General features: G+C 36.7%; 2 non-coding genes across 2 annotated transcripts; both read right to left on the bottom strand.

The window, feature by feature from the left end:
* Positions 1–9,556: 9,556 nt before the first annotated feature.
* LOC120092304 lies at positions 9,557–9,662 on the bottom strand. Its single transcript, XR_005486011.1, has one exon. It is a non-coding gene; the product is annotated as a small nucleolar RNA R71 (small nucleolar RNA).
* Positions 9,663–12,462: 2,800 nt separating this feature from the next.
* On the bottom strand, positions 12,463–12,566 carry LOC120092297. The gene has a single exon (XR_005486004.1). It is a non-coding gene; the product is annotated as a small nucleolar RNA R71 (small nucleolar RNA).
* Between the last annotated feature and the right edge of the window lie 1,369 nt (positions 12,567–13,935).

Raw genomic sequence — 13,935 nt, 5'->3', positions numbered from 1 at the left:
AATTATGTGAATATGATTCACATAGAAACTATACATTATAATTAATATGAATATGGTTCATATTAAATTTATATAGTTTGTTGAGAGGGATTGTTATTTGAATGTGATTCAAATATTAATTTATATGAATGTGATTCATATAAAAGTTATAGGTTAAAATTAAAATGAATGTGATTCATATTAATACCTTAGGTTATTTGAGAGAATAATAAACTTTATTTTATGTTATATGTAATATAACATATAGTTTGTATATATATTAAATTCAAAATTTTAAATTTGAATTTAATTTACTTATTATTAAAGGGGAGGAGGTTATAACTCCCTCTCCCTTTATTTCTCTCCCTCTCTTACATAAGAAATTATATGAGGAGAGAGAAAAATCCTTCACACTCTCTCTTTGATCCACCTTCTCTCTAAGTTTTCTACAGAATGGTTCTGACAGAAAACTCTATCAATTTTCTCCTTCCCTCATGCCAAAATTAAGTGCAAGCCCATACCTCTGCATGATTCTCGTCCTTGAGAAGAACGGGGACGATCCCGTGGTGGTGTCTGGTTGTAGTGTTGATGAGGTTGGGAGAAGACGACGCAAATTGGAGGAACGTGAATAATGGGTCTTCAATGGGTATGTGATATTTTATCTCTTTCCTACATTTTCATGGTAGTAGCATGCTTGATTTAATAATGTTTATCAACTGTTTCTATCACTCTGAATTTTGTATGTTCTATGAAACGAAATCTAGAAACCGATGCATCTAACTGCTTTCGTTTTGGGGAATTTCAATCCCTTCAATTGGTATCAGAGCCATCTCTAATCTATAAATTTAGTTTTTTTTAACTCTAATTTAGAGTTTTGGTGGGAGCATGATGCATTTTGAATATATGGGTTTTTGCACATTGGATGGTTTTGAAATTGGCCTAGAATTTACTATTTTAAATGCGTTTAAAGTTGTAATTGCCTCGTGTTTTGGGCATTTAAATTCATGTAATCGAGGCTGTAATTGTCTATGTCATTTGTGAGGGAGTTCCGACTTTGATTTGGTAAAATTTTGGAGCAAGAACAAAGCAAATTGGATGAACGGACGAAGCAGAGCAGACTTTCTGCCTTACAGCGTCGCAACGCTCCAACCGCAGTGTTGCAATGCTACATGGAGCGTTGTGACGTTGCATGCAGTGTGACACAACACTGCGACAACTAAAAGCCAACGTCACAATTACAACATCAAAGCGTTGGATGCTTCGGATGGTCAACGCGTGCGTTAGGAAACCTCCAGATCATGGGTTTGAGCTTCCCTAGTGGTTTTTGGAGTTTTTCCATTTTTTATTTATTAATTTGTAAGAATTAATTATTTATTGTATTTTTGTTAATTAAATAAATATAAGTGTTATATTAATTTAATTAATGTTTAAGATGCAAATTTCGGTCCAATATTACTATTTTAGTTAATTATACATATGATTTATGATTTTAATTATTTATGTTTCATATTATATGTCATATAGTATAAATCCCACCATAGGATAAACATAAAATCATGCATTATTTTAATATAAAAGTTATATTATATAGTTGTATGATTAAGTTAAGCATGCTCATGCATCATATTTAATATTAGACTTGTATTATATGATTGCATGAATAGTAACATGTCCATGCATCATACTTTATTATAAATCTTATATTTGTATGATGTATAATATAAGTGTTATATTATATGATAGTTATGTTATTTATTTTCATTATTTGATAATGTAAACGTCATGTTATATAATGAAAATGAAAATGAAAATGTATGAAGCATGGCATTACCTTAGAAATATAGTTGTTAGATTTTTATGTATGTCATTAGATGCATGACTTAGGTTTTAATTGTTTCATTAAACTTTATAATAGTTATAAGTTAAATGAAATTAGAATTAAAATCTATAATCAAAAGTTGCATGCAAACATAGGTTAAAATTAATTTTAAATATTATATTTTAATAGGATTAAATATTATTTTAAAATTAATTTCACCTAGACCTATATAATATATTTCTAATATGAATGGAAATAGGATCAATCTTTTAATTCTCTTTTAATAGGATTAAAATGGAGTAATAAAATATTAAATTTGTAACAAATGTATCATAAGGGACCTTTTTCTTAGGACGGTTCTATCTAGGTTTGGGTATTTAAGCTAATGGAAACGGAACACCCTTACCTGGCAACTGACTTGGAAGGTGACTTAGATAGATTTGTTACAAACATGCAATGGGGGATTAATGTTTATTAAAATGTTTAATGATCATAAATCATCATTGTTAAACTATCCAAAGTAATTGTTACATTGGACAAAGTTAACAAATCACTTAGATAAATTTATGAGCCTAATTTGTAAAACACTCAGTGGGAGGAAAATGATGTATACAATATTTCAATTTCTTTTTCAGGTTTCTCCCTAAATAGTTCACACCGTGAGATCTATGCTCGGCCTCTATACACCTTGTTTGTGTCTCTCTATGAAAAATGTTTGCATAGGTCAATACCAAGGTGAATGAAGAGAGTGTTTATAGTAAATGGGAGAGGGAAGTTTGTCAACACATCCCACGGTCTCTTTCATTAGTTTGCAATAAACTTTCATGTTCGGCCTCGAGATACCTTTGCTTATATCCCCTTACGGATGGTGTTTGCATGAAATTTTACCCAAACTCCATAAATGGATAGGATTGCTTTAGTTTTTGTCCCAATTGGTTTTTCCCTATGATTGGCTCATTGGGACGGAACTCTAGAATCTAAAATGAATGGTAGCACTTACAAGAAATTGCTAAGTAAGTAAATTGTTTCTTAACCCAAATATGGTAACTAGATGTTACCGGAATAAAGAGTTATTCTGGTGTAACATATGGTTGAGAATGTCTTGATCTAGTGAAGGAATGACTGATTGTCCTACAGTGACTTTTATTCTGACTCACTGGAGTATCATAGCAATAGAAATTTTACATTTATATGAATGAGATTCATATTCAAGTCCATGGGTTCATCTTTAAATTTCTTTCTTGAATTAGAATGGATAATAGATTGCATATAGTCTATTAACTTATTATATATAATTCAAAGTTATGTCTTTTTTTCTAAAAGTTTTAATTACCAATATAAATTAAAAGTTTTGATGAATATATTACATTGAAAATTTCATCAACATAGTGTAATTTTGTCTTTTAATTTGGGAAATATTTTCAAAAAAATTGTTGTCATTTCATGAAGTGTTCATGAATAAACTTTGCAATGACAGCTTATTGTAATTGTCTACATAACATATGATGTGTCTAGATAAAAACATGACAAAACATATTGTATATTGGAATCACGTGAAGCTAAATGACCTACAAAATTAGTATCCTTGGAGTTCCAAGAAAATTATAATGACTAGAGCCAATGAGGAAAAAGTTCCCTAATTAGTTTGGGAGGTTAGTTGTTGAGAGATTTTGGAAATGTCTCAAATAGAAGAAAAATGAGAACAAGTAAATACAATTTACTAAGTTCATGGTGAAGAATACAAATTCACACCTTGATAGTTGATGATGATGCATTATCAGAATTTTTCTTCATTACAATAAGATTATAAATCTTGGCAAATACTTATTTAAGTGGAATAGTTCTACTAATTGGCAACATGATGCTCATCTAAGTTAAATTAGTGGGAGGCATTAAAATGTTATTTATTTTTGCTAAATATGGTGCTTTTATCACCATAAGAGAAATTCCATTTCTCCAAGCTTTATTACTAAATATTTCATAGTGTATGAATAGTTAGCGATAAGACATGTTTTTCAAAAATCGTTTTTTAAAACATGTTCAGCTTTAATTAAATGCATTTTTGTGCAATAAAATATAATGATGTTTATTTATGTTAAGTATGATGTTTTTATCACCATGAGAGACATCCAATTTCTCCAAGGAAAATTACTAAAATATTTCATAACGTATGAATAGTTTTGGTAATTAGACATGTTTTCAAAAGTTGTTTTGAAAATATATTCAATATTAAATATATACATTTTTGTGTGTTAAAGGTCATCACATTTACTACTCAACTGTGAGAGTGTAAGGATTAATGAATCTGGAAATAAAGACAAATTCTATTATCATGAAGGATACTGGTTTTTAGAAATGATAGTTACGGGTAATTCTCAAAGAGTTAGAGTTAAATTATTATTACCTTTCAAAAGTCTTGCTTTTCATGCAGGTGTGTCACTAAACGTTAATAGCAATACAATTTGGGTGAAATTATGTTGCAGTAGGAGAAATATGGTCTTGTTCAACTTAGCATATTTTACCTTCTTTGTTTAACCGAGTCCTAATGTTTTTAAATTACACTGATGTCTGACTCCATTAAAGTAATGTGATATAGATTGCATTGTTTTGAACGCTATTTCTACCAACATGTTTGTGAAACATTGTTGTATCATGGAAGTATAATAAAACTTGTTTATGACATTTCAAGTTTTGGGTAAGTTGAGACACTTGTGTAAAAAAACCCTTACTGAAAGTGAAGGAACTCTTATCAAAGAGTACCTGTGAGTGGAAGCAAGATCATTCTAAATTCATTGTGACATAAATACAAGCATTCACAAACATACATACAAGTTATGTATTTTAGGACAAATTACGACATGATTTTAACAAGAAATATAAAGGACCGAGAGACTCGCCTTTGAAGAACACTTCTTTTGTCTTTCTCTCGCTCTCATCAAGGAACAACACCTCTCATCGTCGCTGTGATCGCCAAACCAATCATCTACCAAATCTCGCTATCGATCACCACCGAACGATCTTCTACACGAATAAGCAACAAGGATGACACCACCACTCAGTGACCTTGGTATTCTCGGAGTGAGAATCTAGGAGGTGTGGGCTCTATTGGATTTGGTAGAGGGAAAGAGGAAACTACGATCGTATTCAACGACCAAGCAAGTGGGAGAGATTTTGTGTCTATTGTATAGACGGATTCTTGATCGTTTAGAAAAAAGTGCACGATCATTTAGGTACTCGGGTCTGATCGTTTAGGTAATCTCGCTCTCGCGTGCGATCGTTTAGTAAAAGTTATACGATCGTTTAGGTTGACTGCGTGTACACGATCGTTTAGGAAAACTTGAGCTATTATGTAGGCTCTCGTTAGCTATACGATGGGCAGTGTACAAATCTGAAGCGATTATCCGATTTCTTTGTAAAATGAAAACTATTTTCATTTTATCCTTCGGTTATGAAAACTGAATGTAACCTCCCACTTTCACGTACGATTATGGAGAAAACCACCAATAATTATCTCATAATTATTTAATTATAAATAAATATAATAACTAACTTATCATATTATATTTATAACCTATAGTTTTAATATCATATCTTATGCAACATTTAAACCATAGTCTTTTTCTCCTCCACTAGATATAAATCATATTTATATCATTTTTCCTCTAATTAATGTATCTCATACATCATGTCAACTATATTATATATATTCGACCAGTTTAATCATATCATATATAATCAAACTCCCTCTTATCAATTTGAACACTTTAAACTAACCCAAAAACCGATTCTCAACTTGAATCCATTGAGCTACCAAGGGGACCTTATGGACCTGTGGCTTGAAGCTCAAATGGTACGCAGATAGTTGATTGAACTCTTTAGCCACAAGATCTACCATCTGTTAACTGTCAGGAACTCCACTAAAGAACAACAACTATACTATTCTCACCATATATATATATTTCTTTGTCCATCTGATATAACCAATCAACAGTACAATAACCCTTCACAGATGCTCGTAAGTACAGCTGTGCCAATTTACCGTTTTGCCTCTATAGTTACATCTAACTCCTTAAGTACCACTGATCCATCTAATGAATAATATAGCATAGTCCTACTATGTGTGGACACCTCTCGGGCCATGAGAAGGTATGAGGCGCACATCGTTCAAGCCCCGAAATCAGCCCTTAAGGGAGCAATCTATCTACTTACCCCTGCTTTGGGGAAAGAGTGAATTCCATCTTGTGTAGCTGAGTTCTCAGCTCCGAAATCAGATGAATCCCAAAAGTGGTAGATTTGAGTCATGCAAATCAAATGATCGCCCTCAAAGGCAAGAGTTCCCAACTCACTCAGGATTAAGGTCATGTTACCTATGGTCATCCTAGTGAAGTGAAGTCTCTGTCATGAACGGTGTTATATAACGAGACTATAATACTTCATGGTTCGTCTTATACAAATTTCTTTGTATAGGACGCCCCCGCTCACATGTCTCCACATGAATGATCAGGATCAGACCATCTATAGCAAGTCACAACACTTGTAACACTTCTACAAAGCGGGTCGCATCCGTAGTGTCACAAGGATACAGTTTTCCTCCTATATCCATATACTATAGACCATTTTGGTTATCACTTAAGGCATGATCCACCTGTATATCTCCACAAACATGCTTAAGTTACAACGATAACCAGAGATCTTAGTTTATTGGTTTGTGGTAAAGCAAATAAAACATCACATATTTCACAGAAAACAATGAAGAAAATATCATATATTATTACATTACAAGCATTTGTTCAATACAGTGTTTACAAACTACAGGACCCAATGAGAGTTTAGGGCATCATCCCCAATAGAAAGAAATGTTCAGAAGACACCTAAGTAGTTATTTGGACATTTCAAAGTAAAATGATGTGTTTGTGTGACAAATACTGTTTCATTTGAAAAGTTTAAAGGGTGTAGCCTATGTTGATGAATTTATTTCAAGTAACACCATGTAATAGTTAACAAATGTTGTTAACCATTTGTTTCATTTGAACGTCAATTTCTAATTGTCAAACAAATAAGTTTTCATCGTAGTAGGAAAGTTATGATATAACTCGACCTTTCCAAAGACTTACTTGAAGTTGTTATTGTTATATAAGATGACAAAATGAAAACTTATGAATCTTTCAGTAATGGGATAGTTATGTGGTGACTCAACCTACATTATGACTTATTAGAAGTCAAAGTTGTCATACTAGATGACAAGTATTGAAAGATGAAATACTGTAATTAATCTCAATCAACCTTTTGTAGATTTTCATTAATGGGACAACCTCAAAGGATATGCATGGTGTTGGGATTGATGTCCTAAATCTAGTGTATCTCGTGGTTTGTAGTTATGTTAACACAAATTATTTATCTAACAAAATTGGAGGTATTTTATTTGAAGATTAAACTGCATTATTTCAATCTAATAAACTAAGATTGAAGGTTATTTTATGAAACTTAAACATGTATGTGGAGACATACTGATAACTTATAGAAATACAAGTTATTGTGGCTCAAAAGTTGAAACAATTAGGGTTTTTAATGATAAAATCTCATCATTTTTAGAGAAAACGCATGGAATTACTTGAACACTATCAAACTCATTCAAAAGAATGTTTATTGCTAAAATACTGCGGCACAAACGCATGATATTGCAGGATCTCAACAAAGCCTAATGCATGATTAAGAAAAGTGTTGCAGGCAAAGTCTAACGCATGGGCATGCGTCGGAGAGTTTCAACGCAAGGAAGATTCATTGATTCAGGCTGTTTATGTCAAATCACCACTTGCAAGCATGGGCATCTGCAGCGGGTGGTGTTTGAAAAGCATCTGAATGTCAGGCGGCTAACCAGGATATGGAATTTAATGTTGTCCATCATCAAGTTGGAGAAGATCGACGCCTATAAATAGAAGAAATCCCACCAGATGAAGAGAGCTTAGTCTAGAATCTTAGATCTTTTAGCTCATTACATAATTCTGAGACCGTGGAGCTATATTGTGGTGATGAGAAGAACAAGAGGAAAGAGAACCACTGCCATCGTCGATCAAGGAATGGAGGAAACTGAGCTCGAGAGAGATATTTCTTCCAATTCTTCCAGAAGTGGTTGTACACGACTAGAATTGAGCCAAAGAGGACAAGAGATTGTACTCTGCGGCTTTACTCCTTTCATTTCATCTTACTTATCGTTTTCATCTTCTCATTTGATTAAATATTGGTTTTGTAAAGACAATCAATTTCTTTATAAATTCACATATTTGATCTATCATACTTTGCCACTGTTTATTTCTTGTTTATGTCGGATTCATCTATAACTTCAATGCAAAATTCCATTTCGAAACGCTTAAACCAACTAAATCAATTGGTAAGAGCAGCTTTAGCTTAAGTTATTCGAGAGAATAAGTAAGCCAACATCAAGTTAGAAATGCTTGGTACATCTAGAGATAGACGCACTGTGTTTTATTGCATTCTATGATTGACGCATACATCCTAGAGATAGGTTTTGTATGATATTCGCATTGAGAAGTGTCGAATAGAGTCTAATGCATAACGGAGATAAACAAGTCATCTCATTCGCATCATATTCTTTTTTGTGTACATCTAACTTACATCGACGCATATCACTTGCATTAAACTCCATTTTCACACGACCCATCATTCTCTATTCGAGCCTCTTGTATCTTCTTGAACACACACACAGTAGCTTAGTGTAAATAACTCTTTTCTACATACACTTAGGATACTTCTACCATAATTACAACGCAAGGTCTACGTTAGCTTTAATCTGAATCACTGAGTTCGATCCTGGATTTACCAGGAACCTGAGTTAGATTTATACTTGGATCTGAGTTAGGAAAACTTGAGTGTCTATAAAGAAGTGTCATACGTCCTGTTGCACATCACTAATGCATCAACGTGTCACTAACGCATCATAAACGCATCAACACATCATTCATATCTACACTTATTTTTCCAATTACTTTATACAATACACTCCTAAGCTCGAATCACGAAATCAACGAATAAGTTTTTTGGCACCGTTGCCGGGGATTCAACAACAAAACTAACCAGAAATTTTGCTTGTATCTTTTGTAGGAAAACTACAACTGAGGGAGTATTACGAGCTAAACGAAGCTTGTAAACGTTTATGAGCAGGGAAAGCACTCTTGAACTTGTATACAACCCCGAAGTTGAAAAGGACCTTCCGACGAAGAAATCAATCTAATCGTTGCCGCAAGTTAAGGCAATAACTACTCAAACAACAAACCAGGCAACAACAAATGGTGGACGGACAAGCGAATTATAACTTAGTTCAACAGCTAGCCTACACTGCGCAAAATCCTATCATAATGGCAAACAGTAGTACACGTCCCATGCGGAAGTATGTGTCTCCTGGGTTGTATGATTTCTCACCATGGATCATATATCCAACGCCAGATGGGACAAGATTTGAGATGAAATTTGTGATGTTACAAATGCTCCAAATAGTTGGACAATTTATGGGTGCTCGGGGAGAAGACCCTCACGCCCACTTGAAATGTTTCTTGGAGACATGCAACTTGTTTGTGATTGCTGGAATCACTTTAGAACCTATCAGGCTATCTTTATTCCCATATTCTCTACGTAACGACGCAAAGCAATGGGTAAGTTCTTTGGAGCCTGGAGAGATCACGACCTGGGAAAAGTTGGTGGAGAAATTCATGTAGAAATACTTCCCACCCACCACAAACGTAAGAAGGCAGAGAGAGATCATGAACTTCGAGTAGGAAGAAACTGAAACCTTGAGTGTCGCATGGGAGTGTTTTAAAGGATTAGTCAAGAATTGCCCCAATCATGGATTAACGTTAACCATCCAGATGGAGACTTTCTATAGAGGATTAAACAGAGCGTCTCAAATGGCAGCTGACATAGCTGCAGCTAGCGGTATCATGGACAAATCTTATAACGAATCTAAGGAAATACTGGATCGCATAGCCAAGATAATATGGAATGAGTGGATGACACTTATTCCCTCTCCAACTGAGGCTTGCGTCGAAGCATCCCTGCGTTCACATCGACACATATTCCAGGGATGCTTCTTCTACCTTTATTTCTTTTGCATTATGTATTTTATGACTGCGTTTGTGTTTACTCTGATTGTTTGCTTGTCTTTGCGTTATGTTTTAAGTTGATTGATGATTGTTATTACTTTCTTATTTAAGAGAATTATTTAATTTTTTTAAAAAATTGTGACAATCGGAAGAAGCTTAGGATGGGAATAAAACTGATGTGTTGGACTTAAGCCAACGCATGACCCAAATCGAAAGGATGCATCTCGAAAAAACAAAGTACTCGATTTCCTAGAAACCCTAGGAAGGTCCTTTCATTTGCATAATAAATGAGGATGTTAGGCGCCCCCTGACATCACCATATCCTCTCCCACAGAGCTATAAAACACAAACCTTCGAAATCTCTTTTTCTTCCATCTCCTTCAATCTGACTTCGGAAAAAACTCTAGTTCACGACCTTCACCGCCCTTCGATCAAGTCCGTTACTCCAGTCAGCCTTCAGCCACAATGTCTTCAGCATCCATAGCCAAAACTAGTCACTGAGCTACAGAGGCATATCGCTGGTAAGTTCCTTTTCATCTTCTTCTACTTCAATGTTGCCCCCTCCAAACCCTCGTCGAACCTCAAAAACCACCTTTCTGACCAAGCCTTCGCACGACGGGCATTCCACCACATCCCAGCGACCATTTCGGTCGAAGCCCAACGAAACCACCACAAATTCAAAATCCTTCAAAACCCACCAAAACCCAAAATCGCCGCAAAACCTAAACCCAAAACTCCCACCAAACCAAGGCGGCAACGCCCTTCTTCCTCCTCAATCGTCGAGAAACCCTACACAAAGCCCACACCACCACCGTTTATTCCAAATATTACGCCGGTGGGTGCGACGCATGACCCTGATCCCGCTCATCTCCACACCGCACCATTGCCTCCAGTGCGTCCACTCCTCCCATTATCCATCCAACCTTTAGTCACCATTTACCTCATCGAAGCAAAAAGACCTAGCCAACCCCTCCAACCGCGTTCACCCATTATCATTTCATCCCTCGGGTCGCCGCATATCCCATTCGGCACCCCACCAATCACTCCCCCCAGGCCCAGCTCTGATAGTCCTGCGTCAGAGAAAAATAGTGCGAAACTTGCGGAATTGGCTTGAAGAGACTAGCAAGAAGTTTTTGGGGCAATTTTGGCAAGTTTGAATCGGGGCCAAGTAGAAGAGGAACAAGTGATGCATCCTGACCCAACTGACGTATCACTTGAAATTGATGAAGCGGAGCATTTTGCGATGATGCTTAAAGCAGAGTTGGAAGAAGAAGAAGAGGGAGAAAGGGAAACTGGCTCGGATGTGTCGCAACCTCGCCAATCTGACGCGGATGAAGAGCCAGCAAAAGAAAAGAGAGTGATGAGAAAAAGGAAATTAATTTTGGAGGATGAAGAAAAGCAGTTCGCATCTGGTCCTGAGGGTGTAACGTGAGAGCTGCTCAAGGTCTATAGTGTTAGAAAAGGATTTGGAGCAATACCAGTCCGCACGACAGGGGCGAAGGAAGTTAGCCCTCTAAGAAAAGTTGGAAAATGAATTAAGTGAGCTAGCGCGAGAAACCAAAGCACACGAGGCGGGCAAATGCAAGGTAATTAACGCGTTACCTAAAAAAACCAAGGGAAGTGACATCCTTGCCGAGAAGGGCTTCTTCCCCGAACGCAACCCATTGCGCCATATATAACCGAAACTGTGGACACAATGGGCTGGGGTCAACTATGCGTTGGGCATACGAAGTTGGCCCAACCTTGTCCGCCAATTTTGTAGCAGTGAGTTTGATATGGAGAGAAATACGACGTTCGTTGATGGTGTTTTCGTGCGCTTCTCAGCTGACAAAATTAATGAAGTGTTCAATATTGAAGGTAACCCAGACGTAGACGGAAATCGCATCTTGGAACATCCGACTCCAAGCCAAGTAGAAGATGCGTTAAGAGTAGTGGACAAACCTTGAAGCAAATGACAAACTTCAAGAAGTAGAGTAAAGATCTTAGCTTCCAGAAATCTGAAACCAAACGCAAACTTATGGTATTATTTGATTAAGAAAAGCATCATGCCTACAACACATGATGAAACATTATCAAGAGAACGCGTCCTAGCCACTTTCTGCATCATGCAGCGCATTCCTCTAGACGTAGGGAGGATAATGAGGGACCAAATCAAAGCCATTAAAGCTAAACCACGAAGACAACTCTATTTCACTTGGCTGATCTGTGCGTTGTGTGAACGCGGGGGCATCCCTCTAGGGGATGATTATGAGGAAATCGATGATTTAAGCGTTTTCAAGAGAACGTGTCCTGACTACTATTCATGGACAATTTGGGGGTGCTCAAGGAGAAGACCCTCACGGCCACATGAAACGTTTCCTGGAGACGTGCAACTCGTTTGTGATTCCTGGAATCACTCCAGAAGCTATCAGGCTATCTTTATTCCCATATTATCTGTGTGACGACACTAAGTAATGGGTAAGTTCTTTAGAGCCTAGAGAGATCACGACCTGGGAAAAGTTGGTAGAGAAATTCATGCAGAAGTACTTCCCACCCACCACAAATGCAAAGAGGCGGAGAGAGATCATGAACTTCGAGCAGGAAGAAGCTGAAACCTTGAGTGCCGCATGGGAGCATTTTAAAGGATTAGTCAAGAATTGCCCCAATCATGGATTACTGTTCTCATCCAGATGGAGACTTTCTATGGCAGATTAAACAGACCGTCTCAAATGGAGCCGACGCAGCTGCAGCTGGCGGTATCATGGACAAATCTTATAATGAAGTTAAGAAAATATTAAACCGCATAGCCAAGCATAATATGGAATTGGTGGATGACTCTTACGACACAAGAGCAAAAAGGAAAAGGCGACCTCAGAATGTGAATTTATTGACTCTAAGCAATAGCCACGCTCTCTGCATAAGTGGCTACTATGACAAACCTTTTGTAGAATATGTCACCGGAGGAACGCATCAAACCCGCAAAAGGTAAATAAGGTAGAAACATTGTACAACCCATGGTTAGCTGTGGGGCTGTGGAGATCCCCATTCCTACTCTGATTGCCCACAAAATCCGCAATCGGTATGCTTTATAAAAAAAATAACTCATTCTTAAACACCTATAATCCCGGATGGAGGAACCATCCAAATTTCTCTTGGGCAGGTAATCAATAGAGGCCACACCACCCAGAGGTAAACTAGCAGCAAAGGCAAGGACCGCCGCCTGGATTCCAGCCAACGCAGCAGCCGCACCAACAATCCTTTAATAGAGAAGGTCATGCTTCGAGTTCAGCATCTTTGCTTGAAAACTTCTTAAAGGAGTTTATCACCCAGAACACGCATTGCTAAAAAGTCAGGCGTCTTCCATAAAAAATCTGCAGATACAGGTGGTCAGATTGCGAGTGAGTTGAAGAATCGGCAGCCAGAAGTCTTGTCTAGCAACACGGAAAGATTGAAGATTCTGGTAAAAGTTGAAGATCACATACCCTGAAGGAAAGATTGAAGATTCTGGTAAAAGTTGACAACTTCATATTCTCAGTGGATTTCATCATCCTAGACTATGAAGCAGATAGGGATGTACTAATCATTCTTGGACGACCCTTTCTAGCCACTGGGAAAGTATTAATAGACGTGCACGAGGGAAAATTGATCATGCGTGTAGACAATCAGGAAGTGAAGTTTAATGTGTTAAACCACATTAAAGTTCCTAGATAATAAGAATGTCAACTGAACAAAATAGAGTTGCCTGAAGTGGAAGTGACCCAAGTTTGTGAGGTCCTCGCGTTGGAAAAAAACATGAAGAATTCGAGCTGCCAATTCTGAGTAAGCGGCAGATGAAACCAACGCATCCATTATTAGAAGAACCACCAGAACTAGAGCTGAAACTATTCATAATCACCTTAAATACCTTTCCTTGGAACAACAAAATCTTACCTGTAATTATTTATGCAAACTTTTCCAAGCCTAATGAACATTCTCTTTTGCAGATGTTGCAAAAGCACATGCGTGCAATAAAATGGATGCTGGCTGACATTCGTGGCATCAAAC

This window comes from Benincasa hispida, chromosome 11 (genome assembly GCF_009727055.1).
Source record: "Benincasa hispida cultivar B227 chromosome 11, ASM972705v1, whole genome shotgun sequence".
NCBI lineage: Eukaryota > Viridiplantae > Streptophyta > Magnoliopsida > Cucurbitales > Cucurbitaceae > Benincasa > Benincasa hispida.
This window is presented reverse-complemented; position numbering and strand designations above follow the sequence as displayed.